Raw genomic sequence first — 18,117 nt, forward strand, 5'->3', positions numbered from 1 at the left:
AACAGTGAAATGAGGGCCATAATAGATGTGTGAGCGAGATATGTGTGTGTGTGTGTGTGTGTGTGTGTGTGTGTGTGTGTGTGTGTGTGTGTGTGAGTACACATTTAAGCAAAAAAGAGAAACAGGAAATGATGGAAACACAAAACTCCAGGACACTCTCTGGAGTCAGGAGCGGAATCAGTGAGTTCCTCTGTGTGTGTGCGTGTGTGTCTGCACGAGTGTGTGTGTGTGTTTCCGGATGGGTAAAATATTATTAGTACAGCGAGTTCAAACAGTGAAATGAGGGCCATAATAGATGTGTGAGCGAGATATGTGTGTGTGTGTGTGTGTGTGTGTGTGTGTGTGTGTGTGTGTGTGTGGGACTGTTGTCTCCGGTAAGTGTTTCCACTGTGATCTCGTCTGGTATGTAAACCACAACAGACACAACAGACCTGAGTTCATGCAGTCAGCTTCAGAAGTGCTTAAAAGTATTTAATCCACTCCAATACTGTGTGTGTGTTTGTCTATGAGATTAGAACTGATATTAATATTTTATTTTATGACAATGAGTTGACCTTTAAACAGAAGACAGATGACAGCAGACTCGGCTCGAGGGAGGAATGATGTACAGAGGTGGTAGCTCAGTGGTTGAGACTATGGATTTGAAGGTCTCAGTTCAAATCCCAGCATGACCAAGCTGCCACTGCTGGGCCCTTGAGCAAGACCCTTAATCTCAACGGCTCAGTTGTAAGTCGCGTGGGATAAGGGCGTCTCCCGAATGCCATAAATGTACAGAGTGATGAGGTGCACTGTTTTTTATTTTTTTATTTTATATATATATATATATATATATATATATATATATATATATATATATATATATATATATATATATATACACACACACACACACACACACACACACACACATCAAAGTTAATGCTTTGTCCATGTGTAAACTTGCACTGTTCACTCGAAAAGCTCCAGTTCCAGAGTGAGCACTAAAGCTCACACTCTTCAGGCAAAGATGTAGCGAGGATTAAGCACCACCACTATAAGTGGGGCAGCCGAACAGCATTAAAAGGCAAGATGACAAAAAATAATCATCTGAAGGACCTTGACCTTGATAACAAATATAAAGTTGTATTATATTTATATTTATCTAAAAATATGTTTTCGGTAAATATGAAAACAAAAATCTTTATTTATATTTGTAAAATGTACATACACTGAGGATCACGGTCAAATTAAACCATATTAGCTGATCTAAAAAGAGTTTATCTCAGGAAAATTGTCCATATGGATATTTCATCCCCGAGCTGGTTCTCTAGTTCCCAAGCTAGTCTTTTTCAAATCATGGACATCCCAGTTTTCCTTCATATCGCCTCTAAAGTCTGGTAATGTGATGTGAACGTTGCCGTATTGCACCCCCTTTATACCTCATATATTTATAAATACATTTGCAACTTTCATTTTAATGCAGAAAGAGCAGCTCCAGGGGCACGAAGGGGCAGAAAACCCACCGCTGCACCGCAGCTATAAAAGGCACAACGCAAACACAAGACAACACTTTAGACCAGATTCCACGATTAAAAATAGCAGCTGGAACGATGACGAGGGAGAAACAGGCAGAGCGAAGCAGGAGGAGAGGGAGAAGGAGGAGGGAGCGGGGGAAACCTGGACCGAGAGAGAAACTCTAAAGCCCCCCCAAAAATCTCCATCCAACAACAGCAGCGCTCCAACGCCATGTTACACAATCACAATACCACGTTTTGTTCGGTATTTAATCAGGGAACTGCAAAACACACTGAGTGTTCTTTCAGGAAGAGGATGTGTAGAAAGGCAGCATTGGCACGGTGGAAACGAAAAATCTAATTTAATTTACAATTCTGGAAAATAAAACTGATTTGGGGAGGGGTCCAATGGGTTTGGTTAGTTTTTTTTAATTATGGGGTGTTCCTTTTTTTCATTGATAGGCTGTGTAAAGGGTGCCAATACTTTGCGCACATTACCAGATGGAAGGCAACTTAAAAAAATCTTTCAATTGGAATAAAAATTTTAAAAGTAACACACATCTTTTCATTATAACGTCACATGACCCAGAGCCAGAAACGTCTTAAATCTTTGCCCGCTAATATTGTTGATGCTCGAGTTGAAAATCCCTCAAGTAGCTGCTTTAATTAGCAATGAGACGCACGTGTGCTTCAACCACTGGGCTGCTGACATGGAAACCTTCCTCTCGTAGTCCCGACAGCTCGTTACAGCGTCACAACTCCACATCGTTCTTCAGAGACGTTTTTATTAATATCACGAGTCGTCGTTAGCTCGCACTTCAGCCAGTGTTATATCAGGAATTACACTAAAGTTGGGAAGCTCTTGTCGAGTCTAGGGGCAGTTCAGAGCTCTGATCTATGATCCTTTTTAACATGGTGGTCTGGTGTTTATTTACATTTCAATTTACATATATGCCATTTGGCTGATGCCCTTATCCAGACCGACTAACCACAGCACTACCGCTAACTGTTCACTTCTGCTAAGCTACGTTGTAGTCCATATTGTGTGTGAAAGTTCCCCAGACTAACTTGATTCCTTGAGCATGTCCTATACCTTCTATATCAAGTTTCAGCCTGGCAATGAACTGGACGAGACAGCAGAGGAGACAGAAAAGTGTTACTGATATGCAAAGATGTAAAGTGAAGGAAAAACAGGGCCTGGTTTATCTTTTTGTCAGCAACAAACTCACTTACTGTGATAAGTCACTTTTGAGTCAGCGTTATAAACATATTTGCTTGTTATATCCATATGCTGACTGATCTAAAGCAGTGTGGGTATATGATATAACCAAAGGTGTAAAGCGTAGCTGAAAATCATACTGGAGTAAAAGTAGAGATGCCTTGCAAACTTAAGAACTTGACTCATATCGAACGTAGTCTCAAAGATGCACTAATCCTCAACAGCAAGGCTCATGCAGAAAACAGCTGCTTTGTGAGGTTTTATTACTTAAAATACAACTTAAATTGTACACCTCAACACTGCATTAACCACAAGATCAACTCAACAGCCTCTTCACCATGCCAGAATGAAACACATATCAAACAAGTCAGCCAAAAAAAGAAATACGTGAATAAATAAACCTTAAAGCAATCTTCCAAAAATGACAGTAAACAGTAAATTACTGTGAAATTACAGTATCATGTCACTAAGTAGAAGAATCATTAGTATTCAACGGACAAATAAAATGAAAGCAAATAATAATAAACATTCAGAGTTGACTGATTGCAAAAAGGAATTGGTAACGGTTATTGTCAATTAAAATATAGTAAAGTGAATATACATATATTGAATCATAAATGTTGTTGAGCAGAGGGTAAAAGTTGCTTTTATCTTGTACTCAGAAAAAACAGAAAGTTGGCAAAAATAAATGTATCTAAGTACATTTACTCGTATACTATACACCACTGGATATAAACTTATGGAAAGGTACAACGTCTTTCATGTTTATGGAAAAGATTACATTGTTAAAGTACCGTAATTTCCGGACTATAAAGTGCACCCATATATAAGCCGCACCCACTGAATTTGACAAAGATTTTTATTTTGAACGCACCTGTCTATAAGCTGCAGATGTCTACACTGAAACTAATGAACTTTACACAGGCTTTAACGAAAGACAGTGTCTGTTACACGGTGTAACGGTGAAATATGTTGTGGCTCCTTTAAGAGCAGAGCGGCATTTTGGGAATAGCCTGCCGCCGCATTTTTCCAGTATTACTGCATGTGTGCAAGACCGAGGAATATGTCCTTATTATTTTCTGATGCTCATTTCTAAGTTTCTTTGACTAACCCGTAACGCTGTTGCCAAGAAAAATAAAAAAGCATGAGTTTTGGAAACCTGTCTGTGCTTATATGATTTCTGTTGAAACTGGAGTTAGTGAGCTCTCCCATGACCCAGACTCAACGCGTTACAACGGCTTGTACCTAAACAGTAGCCGACCAAGAAAGTCATTGTTCACGGTCTTCCTTCTTCCTTTCACAACTATTTCTCTCGAGCGTTTATCTTTTGGCATCATCGTGCGTTTAAAAAAAAACTTTTTTTCTCCCGATGCCGTGCAGCTCAGAACACAGGTGAGGTGAGTTTTTTTGTTTCCGTTCGGAAATTTCATTGGTCTAATGTTATGTCGCTCAGTTTTTTGGCTTGAAGTTTGTGAAACCTGGAAAAAACCCAGGAAAAATTCATAAATAAGCCACTTCATTGTTTAAGCCACGGGGTTCAAAACGTGGGAAATAAGTAGCGGCTTATAGTCCGAAAAATATGGTAGCCTGTTGAATTAAGGAAATCGTTGTTTCTCTTGAGCTACTGTTACAAACAATGAAGTAGCTTTGTACAGTTTTGTTGTGGTGCCTCATTTCTACTTTTAACTCTATAAACGGAGATGTTTACACTGTGCTCCAATATATTATGTGAGAAAAATTTTAGTAGAATTTCAGTAAAATATACATTTAGGTTTCAGTTTTTTAAAGAAGGCATTAGTTTGGTTTCTCATATATTTTAAGATAACTGATATGAATCTAGTTAGTTTGCCAGGTGATCTTAAAACCTACTTAAAGTGGTTGTTCGACATTCTAATGCAATATGGGAAGGGTGAAAGCTCTTTTGAAGATGAAATGCATGAAATGTCTTGCAAACAACATGAAAACAATTGATATATTGCAAAAACTGAATAAAGATGTTCGAAAAATCCAAAGATTTGTGAGTGAATCAGAACGCATAAGAATTGATCAGATAAAGGCTTCTGTCAGAAAAACTGAGAATATTAAAAAGAAGCTATGAAAAAAGCCATTGTTGTGCAGCAAACAGATATTTGAATTGCTGTTTAAATGAGTTGCTGGTGTCTCTGAAGTCTCAAGAACCACTTGATGCAGGATCCTTCAGAGGCTGGCGGTTGTGCATAACGCTGAATTTGAGTACTGGATGGCTGGTGAATGGCCACCCTGTTCCAACAAAACTGTGACATCAGCAATGATTTGGGCTGGAATATTGGGAAGTGAGATGGTAGGCCCCTTTAGGATCCGTGGCGCTGTCAAAATGACCTCTGTGAGATATGTGGAGTTCCTAACAAATTTTTTCGGTATAAAAAGAAGAATTGTGCCTTCCGAAATCAAATGATTTTCATTGACTTTTTAGTTACTATAGGCATAAAAAGAGAAAAAAGGTCATGGTGTGGCCACCATTATTCCCTGACCTCAATACTATTGCGAACATGTATTCTCAAAGGAAGATCTATAAGGGTGGGTGGCATTATAGCTCCAAACAACAGCTCTGGGAGGCAATACTGGCATCCTCATTTGAAATACAGGCAAAGACAATACATGGACTTACAATTTAAATGAATAAGTTAGTTGTTAAAGTAATCTGAAAGAATTGCTCATACATTAATGCGTAACTTAAAATGTAAATCATTTTTTGTTTTAAATTTAAATGTGTTCTTTTTTAAGAAAAATATCCTGTCCATGGACCTTATAAAACAGACTTGAGTTTTGAGTTCATTATAACCTGTCGAATGTTTTTAAAATGTATTCTGCATAATTATTTGGAACAACATATTTTGTCATTTTTCCCCAAAATCTCAATAAAGCTGTTGACTGTGTTGGTTCTTTTACATGTAATAACATCCACATTGTAAAAAAAATAATAATAAAAAATAAAATAAAAAGAAAGAAAGAAACAAAATAAGATCTTTACACAGACTGAAAAAAACGGACAAAGATGGCATGTGCATAATAAATTGGAACATGGTGTATTGTCAAATTGGAATTTGAGATCAGATATGCTTTTCAGGCCTATCTTCATTGACCTTCGATTTTGTCATCCACATTTTGTTTCTCGTCGGTTCACTTAACAGTTGATAGGTTTATCCTGAATATCTTTGTGAATTATGTGTAAAACGTGTGCAAAATATGCAACTGGACAATGTTTGACAAGTAGCTTTTATCTTCATTTTAACCAAATATAACTGATGCCATACACAGTGAAATGAGACGTTTCTCCAAGACCCTGGTGCTAGGGCTGGGCGATAAATCGATTTTATCGATTAACTCAAATGTGTACTTTACATTGATCTGTTTTAATAAAAATTCGGTTTTCTCTTTAATGTCCGCCGATGCTCCCCTCTGGGCTCCCATAGTTTTGAATGAACTCAGCCCTCCCCTCCTCCCGTTTGCCATAGAGATACACAAACAACATGGCAGCGAGCAGAGAAGAACTCGTTCCCAAGAAAAGTTAAGCAGCCGCATCTTGAAAATACACGGTTAAGCAGCCGCACTTTGTTTAGTGTTGTGCGTCCAATCGTACACTTACAGTACGGGTGGTGGAAGCGACCAAAATACATGTAAAGACGCTTCAGAGCGGCGTTTCCGTTAAGAAACAGAAAAATCTGATCATTTAAATCACCATTTTCAAACACTCATAAACAGTCATTTTACTGTGGAGTTTTTAAGAAAAGTAAAGGCAAAATCACTCCAAGTATCACTGCATTTTTCTTTATAGGTTTGCTCAATCTTTCAAATTATTTTTATTTATAGTGTCCCTGTCTATTACTCACTTAAATTTGATCTCATTTTACTGTGGAGTTTTGGAGAAAAGTAAAGGCAAAATCACTCAAAACCTCAGGTGCATTTTCAATCACGTTCCACATTTAAACACTCATAAAACATTTTTCTTTGTAGGTTTGCTCATTCTATGTTATGTTACGTTCTATTTTTACAATTTACAAAGGCATGGCCGCCATCTTGTATTTTTGGCTTGTTGTTTCTGATTGCACTTTAACCCAAAGTGGGTTATAATCCCAGAAGGGTAAATAAACTTTATTTAATAAAGTTAAAACTTTTTTTGAAAATTTTTTTGTTATATGCAGACTGATTTTAAGCAGGGGGAAAAAATCGATTTAAATCGCAAATCGGATTTTTTGTGAAAAAATCTGGGATTTTTTTTTTAGACCATATCGCCCAGCCCTACCTGGTGATAAATAACATCATTATAGAGCTACATAACAGGACACAGAGCTTAACAGAGCTAAGGACTAAAGTAAGTTGTCCCAGCCACATAAAGTGCATTGTGTGCAACCCGATGCAAACAGTGCAAGACAAAGACAGTGCAAACAAACAACACAAGACAGTGTGGGACAAATACACAAAACACAAAATAGTGCTGACCAGTAAACCTACTGTATATAATATACAGTACAATCTGCAAAAGAGAACCATAAACATATACACAATGTTGTGCAGAAAACAGCAAGAGCAGCAATGGAGAGATGTAAAACAGCATGTAAACAGTATAATATGATGATAATATAATATGGGTGGTGCTGAAGACACTGATGTATATGAATTGAAATCAGTCTAGTGCCTGATCGCAGTTTTTTTCGAGTTGTGAAAAATAAAATATAGACAGATGTTGAAGTAATGAAAGAACAATGAAAGAGCATTCTATACCTCCACAGTACAGCGTGAGTCACTTGCAGCATCCACACACACACACACACACACACACACACACACACACACACACACACACACACGTGGTTACACAATGTGCTAAATCGTCCCACTCAGACAGAGGTGTTAACACTAATGTCTCATACCCACAATCATCATCAGCTCTCTCTCACACACACACACACACACACACACACACACACACACACACAAGTTCCTTACTTAAACGATCCTCATCTTATCATATAAAACCGAAAACTGCATCTGGATCAATAAAGAAGTAATAAAGCAATAGTGTAAGGCCCAGTGTTGGCACGGTGATGGGTCATCTGCTAAGTAGCTAATGCATTAACCTGCTCTTTTCTAAAGTGGATTTGTACGATGTGAGGCTTTCCAGAGCTGCATTGAGTTCTAGTTCAAGTTTAATTCTATATCGATTTTCACAACGGACATTGTCTCAAAGCAAGGAAAGGTCTTGTGGCAAGGAAAAACTCCCTTAGATGTTATGAAGAAGAAACCTTGAGGGGAACCAAACTCAAAAGGGGAACCCATCCTCATTGGGGTGATACCAAGAGTGTGATTATAAATATTTAAAACAATACAGAACACTGGAGAGTGAGAACTAACATGAGCACCGGAGGGTGTGATTAAGAGTAATGTCTTTTCTACAGTCTTATACAGGCATATGAGATCATGGATGCAGGAGCTACTAAGCAACTCATAAAATAGCTCAACATTTGCGATCATCATAGATCCAACCCCAGCTTTTCCATGCCAGTGCAAAAGATGCTCAAAAAAGAAGCTTGTCACATGTACTTTAAAGTAAAATGAAATTCTTTCTTTGCATATCACAGTGAAGTTAGGAAGCTGGGGTCAGAGTGCAAAGTTACAGCAAAACTGGAGCATAGAAGGTTAAGGGTCTTGTTTGAGGGCCCAAAAAGCAGCGATGCCAGGGCTTGAACCATCAAACTTCCAATCAGTAACCCAGAGCCTTAACCACTAAGCTACCCCAGTTCCCTAACATATCTCTAATTAGCTTAGCAATTCACAGCATATCTTAGGTTGATTTATTTAGCGGTATACTGCCTGTAAATGCACTGTATTATACTGGTACTGCTGTACATTCATTGCGTATGTTTCTTTTCAGAATTCTTATATTTTTCTACATGTATTTTGACTTACACACTTCTTACACATGATTAACAGCTTCTGCAAGTTGTCACTGCCCAGAGCCTTTATAGTTATTTATTGTATGTATATTTACATATTTAACTGAACTTGTCAGTTGGCACAAGGCTTCTATTTGAATTTCAGGTTGATGATAAACCACATTTATTTGCTGTGTACCTCTACTTTAAAATGGCAAAGCTATTTCTTTCCATCCATCCATCCATCCATCCATCCATCCCTCCCTAAAGTGAGTACACCCCTCACATTTCAGCAACCATTTTAGTATATCTTCTTAAAAAAAACCAATATGATAGAAATGAAACTTAGATATATTTCAGAGTAGTCAATGTGAAGTTTGTATAGCAGTACAGATTTACTGTCCTCCTGAAAAAAACTCAACATACATCATTATTGTCAAAATAGCTGGCAACAAAAGTAAGGTGAAAACAGCTGTATCATGTAACCAGGCAGAGCCACGTGTCCTATTTATCATTTTCATGTTTTTGTCTGCTTGACAGGGCCATACATATTTGTGTATCTTCTTTTAGAGCAGTTAAAATTAGGTGCTTTAAGAACAATTCTCTCATACTGACCACTGGATGTTCAACATGGTACCTAATAGCAAGAACTCTCTGAGGATTTGAGAATTTAAATTGTTGCTCTCCACGAAGGTGGTCCAGGGTGTTACAGATCTTTTTATAGCCTCGACCACCTTTGTGGAGAGCAACGATTCAAAGGTGATTCAGTCACAGTACAGGGTCATACAGAGGTTTTCCAAGATGAGTTCCTCTCGGAACAGACCTTGCAAGGGTTTATCAAAGTTGTTAAGTCCTCAGGCCGTCATCCCAGAAGGAACCCTCTATTGAAGCTGTCTCACAAGAAAGCCCACAAACAGTTTGCTGAAGACAACCTGTCCAAGAGCATGAATTACTGGAACCATGTCCTGTGGTCTGATGAAACTAAGATGAACTTGTTTGGCTCAGATGGTGTCCAGCATGTGTGCTGACACCCTGGTGAGGTGTACCAAGATAACTGTGTTTAGCCTACAGTCAAGCATGGTGGTGGTAGCATTATGGCCTGGGGCTGCATGAATGCTGCTGATACTGGGGAGCTGTGGTTAATCGAGGAAAACATGGATTCTAACATGAACTGTGACATTCTGAAGCAGAAAATGATGCCCTCCTTCAGAAACTGGGCTGAACGGCAGTTTTGGTGACAATTGCTTTGCTGAAGGTGATGGTGATGTTGATTGAGTGGCCAAGTATGTTTCCAGACCTGAACCCTTTTGAGCACCATAGGGACATCCTCAAGCGGAAGGTGGAGAAGGGCCACGTGTCCAACATCCAGCAGCTCTGTGATGTTATTATGGAGTAGTGGAAGAGGGTCTACTTTTTACTACCACTTTTGGAGAGAGAATGAGTAACTTTTTGGAAATGTGTTTTTATCTAGTGACAAACTACCAAACCTCAATTTTCTCAATGATTAGAATGATTAACATGGCAAATAAAAATATTAATTACGCATATACATATCTTTTATACTGTCGCATGCTCATGTTTGCTCTCTAGCCTGTTCTTACTCGCTGCTCAGCTCCCACATGACAGATCAGCTATCACAGCAACAAACTGGTAAAGTTTTAGATTTAAACTAGTGATTCAACTTTTTCCTACTTTCCCTTACTGATTAGCTGTTAAATGGAAATATAACTCGAAACTATGAATGTCAGGTTTTGTTTATTAAACATGGAGTTACATTTCTGCTGTTAGAGGCATTATCATGCTAGGTTTGGTTTTGTTTTTGATAAGGAGTGAAGGAGGGATGAGGGCCCTGAATGTTAATGCGAAGCTTGCTAATGCTTCACCCAATAGTATATAATACTGTGGTAAATTTCCTCATTAATCTCAGTTTGAAGAATTGAAAAAAAAATTTTGTTTAGGTAATTTTTTTCTTTAAGATTGAAATTTGGGTAAAAATGAAGTGTTATTATAGTTTCTCTTTAAGGGGAAGTTGAAGAGTGAGCGAGTGAACAAGTGAGCGAGTGGTCGAGGGTGTGTCCAAGAGAGTGAGAGAAAGTTGCTGCTTTTCTGTGAGAAGGACGAGAGGGTGAGAGGAGGAACGCTGTGTGTGTGTGTGTGTGTGTGTGTGTGTGTGTGTGTGTGTGTGTGTGTGTGTGTGTTTGTAAAAATGGACAAGGCCACTATCACAGCACCTTATAAGGCAGTGTTTCTCCCTACTGCTCACACACACACACACACACACACACACACACACACACAACCACAACCACAATAAGCGAGGGAATGAGGGAGTGAGGGGGAAGGGAGATGAAGAGAATGAGGAAAGGAGGAGAGCGAACTAGACAGAAAAAAAGAGGGAGAATTACAGTGGGAAGAAAAAAAAAGATGGAGAAGAGAAGGGAAGAATGGAATAAGTTATAAAATAAGAGAAAGACAGAAGAAACACCAAAAAGCAAGGAAGCAATAGAGAAAGGAACCAAAAAGAATGTAAACAGAGATTAAATAAAAGAGAGAAAAAAGAGAGAAAGATGGAGAGAGATACAATAGACAGAGAAACACAAAAGAGGGAAAGACAGAAATAGAAAACAATTAGAGAAATGTGTGTGTGTGTGTGTGTGTGTGAGAAAGAGAGAAAGAGAAAGAGTGTGAGAGAGAGAGAGAGAGAGAGAGAGAGAGAGGGAGGGAGGGTGGGGGCACTGTGGGTGGGTAGACGTACATATTTGAAGCAGTAGAAGGAAGTAATTATTAGTTATTTTATTTAGTCTCTAAAAATAGAAAATGTTCATGTTCCCTTCATCTTAAGTCCATCCTTCCATTCATCTCATATCAGAGTTCAGCAGCTCATAACATCCCTCTTCACTCTTTTATTACTGATTAATTCATCAGATAAATGTCCTAGAAAGATGTCATGACCTAAAAAAGTTGACAAAGTGCAAGATGGAGAGAGAGAAATGTCAGGCTGTGTGTGTGTGTGTGTGTGTATATATATATATATATATATATATATATATATATATATATATATATATATATATATATATATATATATATACACACATACATACATACATATATACACATATATACACACAGTACAGACCAAAAGTTTGGACACAGCTTCTCATTCAAAGAGTTTTCTTTATTTTCATGACTATGAAAATTGTAGATTCAAACTGAAGGCATCAAAACTATGAATTAACACGTGGAATTATATATGGAATTATATACATAACAAAAAAGTGTGAAACAACTGAAAAATGTCATATTCTAGGTTCTTCAAAGTAGCCACCTTTTGCTTTGATTACTGCTTTGCACACTCTTGGCATTCTCTTGATGAGCTTCAAGAGGTAGTCACCTGAAATGGTCTCCCAACAGTCTTGAAGGAGTTTCCCGAGAGATGCTTGGCACTTGTTGGCCCTTTTGCCTTCACTCTGCGGTCCAGTTCACCCCAAAACCATCTCGATTGGGTTCAGGTCCGGTGACTGTGGAGGCCAGGTCCCCATCACTATCCTTCTTGGTCAAATAGCCCTTGATGCCTTCAGTGTGACTCTACAATTTTCATAGTCATGAAAATAAAGAAAACTCTTTGAATGAGAAGCTGTGTCCAAACTTTTGGTCTGTACTGTATATATTTATTTATTTATTTTATTTTTATTTTTGAGAGAGAGAGAGAGAGAGAGAGAGAGAGAGAGAGAGAGAGAGAGAGAGAGAGAGAGAGAGAGAGAGAAAATGGTGTGTGTTGTGGGGTTTAGTGGTTAAGATGTCGCACTTCTGATGGGATGGTTGTGAGTTCAAATCCCAGGTCCACCAAGCTGCCACTGCTGGTCCCTTGTGCCAGGCCTCTGACCTGCCCAGTTGTATAAATGAGATAAGTCACACTGGGTAAAGGCGTCAGCTAAATGCCATAAATGTAATTGTAATGTGTTGAAGTTTTCTCGTTCTGCTAGAGATGAACGATACGACAAAAAATATCCCATTACCATATTCGAAAACGATTCTACAGCACAATACACCGTCATGACATGTAGAAAAAAGGGAGAAAGCTAACTGTGTAACGGGTCCTGCAGGAGAGTTAGCGCTTAAAGAACATGCTAAAAGTCATGAGAAGAACAAGATGTGATGTAAACACACGTGCACGCACACGTCAGCTATACCCTCTGCTGCAGGATGTTTTGTTCAACACGCAGCTGCTGATCTTCGAGACGTCATTCATCATTAATGAGCCTCAAGCTTTGCACTATAAGGGCTAAACTAATTAAAGTGAGGACTTTAATTACACTACTTTACTGCTGTGGCACCACAAACACACATACACTGGGACTATTTCGCAAAGTGTACAGAACGTGAATACTGCAATATAGTACTGTAACTGAAATGTCCTATATAACAATGATAAATAATAATTTACAGCCATGAGAATTTAATAATATATGTAGAGGATATGATGTTAAAATCGAGAAAATTTGTACAAAACTAGTAGCCCAGCGGCCTGACGTTTCTTCAGGTCCTAACCCCCAACTCCGAACATCCTGCCTGCAGTTAGTAACACTTTGCCGTATTTAAATTGTGGATTTGTCGTATTTTGTGGAGGTAGTAGTGATTAAAAGCGTTGGATTATGGATCGGAAGGCCATGAGTTCAAATCCGAGCTCTGGATCTGGGCATCTGCTAAATGCCATCAATGTAAATGTAAATCTTGTCAAAAATCTCTGAAGACATTACGTCAAAAAATAAAACTAGGACAAAAGTAGCAGAGATTGTTGGTGCTGCGGATAAATGTAAATAGCTAGTAGAGTTAGCTTGCTGAACCAACTGTATACATACAACCAAATGTTTACATGTACAGTCATTTTTACACCAACAATCCACTTGCACAACCTCCTGTACAGCACTGTTTTTCCGTGTCTCATTTTGTCTTAGTTTTTTTGCACTAATTGTTGCACATGTGCACTTTGTGTTGTTAGTTTAGAGTTTTAGTTCAGTGTTCCTTTTGTTAATTTATGTCGTTTTATGTAGCACCTTGATCCTGGGAACTCGTTGTTTTGTTTCACTATGTACTTCACTGTATGTGGTTGAAATGACAATAACGCCTACATAACTTGACTTGAGTTGCTCATCTAATTTGAGAATGATGCTAGTAGAAATTCAGAACGATGAGAAATGTTCAACTCCAACTCGCACTTTGAGCATTTTTTTTATACATTTTATACTTCAAATCATCAACAACAATGCCAGGGGTATAAAAAAAAAGAAACTAGATGAGAGTGTAGTGTCACTTTGGCTTCTAACTTCGTACCGGAAATGAGATTTGTTTTGCACATGCATGAAAACTCTTAAGAATCAATAGCGCTAGCTGCTAATCAGGAAGTGGCTAGCGGCTAACGGTAGTGCTATGGATTCAAGATTATTTATTTGTCACAAAACATAGTTATATGCAGGATACAACTTGCAGTGAAATTAAAAGTTTGGAGAAAAAAAGAAAAATCTTGACTCTTGAATCCATAGTGCTATTGATTCTTTAGTGTTTTATGCTCAGCTTCAAGAATTTCTCTAAAAAGGAGAAAATCCAGACAATTTCACATATCATGGGAGTGAATGAATAAAGGAAGGAAGGAATTAAGACATTTGTTAAAGTATGCTGATATAAGTAGAACAGTTAAGTACCGTAATTTCCGGACTATAAAGCGCACCCTTATATAAGCATAAATTTTGAAAAAAACTGAATTTGGCAAATATTTTTATTTTTAACATAAATAAGCCGCACTGAAACTAATGAACTTTACACAAGCTTTAACGAAAGACACTAAATGCAATATGTTGCGCTTCTATTAGGAGCATAGCGGTATTTTGGGAATAGCTTGCCACTGGATTTTTTCCGGTATTACTGTGTGTGCAAGACCGAGGAATATGTCCTTTTTATTTTTTGATGTTCATTTCTAAGTTTCTTTGACTAACCGTAACGCTGTTGCCAAGAAAAATAAAAAAGCATGAGTTTTGGAAACCTGTCTGTGCTTATATGATTTCTGTTGCAACTGGAGCTTTAGTGAGCTCTCCCTTCACCCAGACTCAACGCGTTACAACGGCTTGTATCTAAACAGTAACCTACCAAGTAAGTCATTGTTCACTGTCTTCCTCCTTCCTTTCACAACTACAGTGGTACCTTGACCTACGAGTGCATTAATGTTTTCCGAGGTATCTTTTGTCAACATCGTGCGCCACGTTTTTCTCCCGATGCCGTGCAGCTCAGAACACAGGTTTCGTTTTCGTTCGGAAATTTACATGGTATAATGTTATGTCGCTCAGTTTTTTGGCTTAAAGTTTGTGAAACCGGGAAAAACCCAGGAAAAATCCATATATTAGCCGCTTCGTTGTTTAAGCCACGGGGTTCAAAACATGGGAAAATAGTAGCGGCTTATATAAATACAAAAAATACGGTAGATTAAATCTTTAAAACCTTTTTTATTTTAATGTAAAAGCTCATGCCTTTATTACCCAGAAGGGGTCTAACAAATGTAAGCTATTCAATAAAATTGTTGCCATTTATTAAATTTTATTTAATAAATGTAATTGATGTAATTTGTGCCAATTTACTTGTTTATTCAATTTAATCAATATAAAAAAAAGTGTATTGCATTAATTTAATTTATTTTATTTTAATTCAATACTATAAAATATTATTTCATATATTATTTGACCAAGCAGGCATTTTATTTAAAATTACTTAAAAATCTAAACTGTTCAAATGTGGATCACAAATGTTTAGAATATTAAACTGCGTTAAAAAAAATGACAAGCAATTTATTGTTTCGCATTTCTTCCCCCTTAACTGTACCGAAATCTAACCGGACTGTAACTTAAAAACCGAGGTCTGAACCGAACCGGGAATTTTGTGTACCGTTACACCTCTACTGATTAGTATGAAAAATGCTAGACAGACAAAAAAAAAAACCTCTTATCTGGAGCCACTTACAATTATCTCATTTATAAACCTGAGCAGTTTGAGGGTTAAGGGTCTTGCTTTAGGGCCCAGCAGTGGCGGCTTGGTGGTGCTGGGATTTGAACTCACCACAATCATAAGACCAACAATTTCAACCACTGAGCTTCCACGTCCCACTGCAAGCGACCCTACACTGTCTAAACCCTTTCCTTTTCTTTAGGTCTCTGAACACTTTTAAACTCTTTAATATTCAAGAGTTAAAGCATTGAGATTACGCCCCTGCATGCTTTTTTTAAAAGCGTTCTCCAAAGTGGAAAGTTCAAAATACCGTTGGTATGATAATGTGTGGACTGAAAGAGAACACAGAGTTTTTAAAAAAAGCATGACACAATATTTAAACCTGTTCAACTCCAAACAAACAAAGATGGCTGACAAAGTTTCACCACTATCCGGTTTGATGCTGTCGTAAAAAATCAGCACCACTTTGCAAACCTTTAGATCACATTTTTCCTATCTTCTTGCACTTTTCCACATGTGCAGTACAGACACATGAATGTGTTGGGTGAGCGAAAAGCAGTGTGAAGCAGAAGTAAGACAAAGATTCTGATCTGGAGCTCCTGAGATTAAACCTGATGTTTGCTGCACACTGCTTACAGTTTGCTAGCAAGCCCATTCCCTGGTCCTGAGGTATACCTGATCTATGAAGGTCAATACCATACTTGAGTCAACAATTTAACCTCTGTCCCACAGAAAGAGAGAGAGAGAGAGAGAGAGAGAGAGAGAGAGAGAGAGAGAGAGGGGCGGGGGGGGAAGAGACAAAAAAATGCACAGTAAGACACTCTTTTATTCACAGAGTAATCTAAAGCTCAGTCCGTAAAGTCTCGGACATGCAGCTCAGCACTTTTGCTTCTCTGAGCAGTCATGGTTCAGTGAGAAACGCTGATTCAGCTCATTCAACACAAGACAAAGAAAGAGAGAGAGACTTCACTAAAAGCTGAGGATGATTAAGCAGTAAAATTACCCTAAAGCTAATTACATAATTACACTACTTCCCTGCCATTCACCCCAATTCATTACATTTAATATCATTAAGGGGAAGATCAGAGTGCTTGTTATTCGGATCACATCAGCTGCCATGTCTGCTTCTTTAGCCTGCCGCCAGAGCTATGAAGTCAACATAGAATCTTATAGAATCTATAGTTTAGTGTCATGCAAATGAAATCAGGGAGGAGGCAAAGCCTAATGTGCAGAGAAGTACATAGATTACAATACTATTGCTACTATGCTACAGTGTAGTACATATACACTCCTCAACAAAATCTTAAGACCGGTCCAAGTACTCGCATTTCACGCTGGTGGATCATAAACAAGAAACAAGAGCAAGAGACAAAAATGAGAGAGTAGGCCATTTTTTAAAACTGCATTTAAACTCAAACAGGCTGCTCATCAGCTGATCAAAAGTTTAAGACCATAGCCTTTAAAAATAAAAAATCTGTGCAAAAATATGGCTTTGTCCTCATTATCCTCAACCCAAATTAAGGCCCTTACTGGTGCTGACTGGAGCCCAATAACCATAAGACGGCATCTGCCAGAGAAGGACTTAAATAACAAAAAACTTCTTCGAAAGCCACGTCTCCTCCCACACCACAAACTTGCCCATTTGAAATTTGCAAGGGAGCACCAAACATTGGACATTAAGAAAATAATTTACCCTGGATGGTCCTGATGGCTTCCAACGATACTGGCATGACAAGGAGATCCCACTGGAGACGTTTTCTACACAAAACATTGGAGGAGGCTACATCATGATCTCGGGGGCTTTTTTCCTTCAATGGGAAAACGGAGCTTCAGGTTGGGCAGGAGCCTCAAACGGCGGCTGGCTATGTGGACATGTTGCAGCAGGCATCCCGCTTGACTGAGGGCCCCGTCTGTGTGGTAATGACTGGGTTTTTGGACAGGACAACGCTGCAGTTCACAACGCCCGCCATGACGAAGGACTTCTACCAATAACGCTGCACTTCTGGACCATCCTGCATGTTCCCCTGATCTAAATTCCCTTGAAAATGTTTGGGGATGGATGACAAGGGAAGTATACAAAAACGGACGCCATTTCCAGACTGTGGATGCCCTTCGTCAAGCAACTGGAAGCCAGCCTTTTGGAAACAGTTGCATCAAGCATCCCAAAATGAGTGTTTGAAGTTATGAACAAGAACGGTGGGGCTACTCACTATGGAGTCCTTTTTTGACACTTTTAGTTCTGTTGTGTCGTATTTTTGGGCTTTGGTCTTAAACTTTTGATGAACAGCCGGTTTAAATGCAGTTTTCAATAAATTGCCAATCTGTTTTTTTTTCTCTTGCTCCTTTTACTTCTTTTGGCATTTTGATACATTTCTTACAACCTGGTTATGATCCACCAACTCAAAATGCAAATACTTGGAATGTTTCCCCCGGTCTTAAGATTTTGTTCAAAAGTGTATACACAGTGTATACAGAAGTGTGTGTGTGTGTGTATATATAT

At 38.4% G+C, this 18,117-nt stretch overlaps 1 protein-coding gene across 4 annotated transcripts in view; it reads right to left on the bottom strand.

The window, feature by feature from the left end:
• The window catches only part of rock2a (rho-associated, coiled-coil containing protein kinase 2a), a 48,475-nt gene that overhangs the window by 21,043 nt on the left and 9,315 nt on the right, over positions 1-18,117 (bottom strand). The window lies entirely within an intron of this gene.

Source organism: Silurus meridionalis, chromosome 2, assembly GCF_014805685.1.
Source record: "Silurus meridionalis isolate SWU-2019-XX chromosome 2, ASM1480568v1, whole genome shotgun sequence".
In the NCBI taxonomy this organism is placed as follows: Eukaryota; Metazoa; Chordata; class Actinopteri; order Siluriformes; family Siluridae; genus Silurus; species Silurus meridionalis.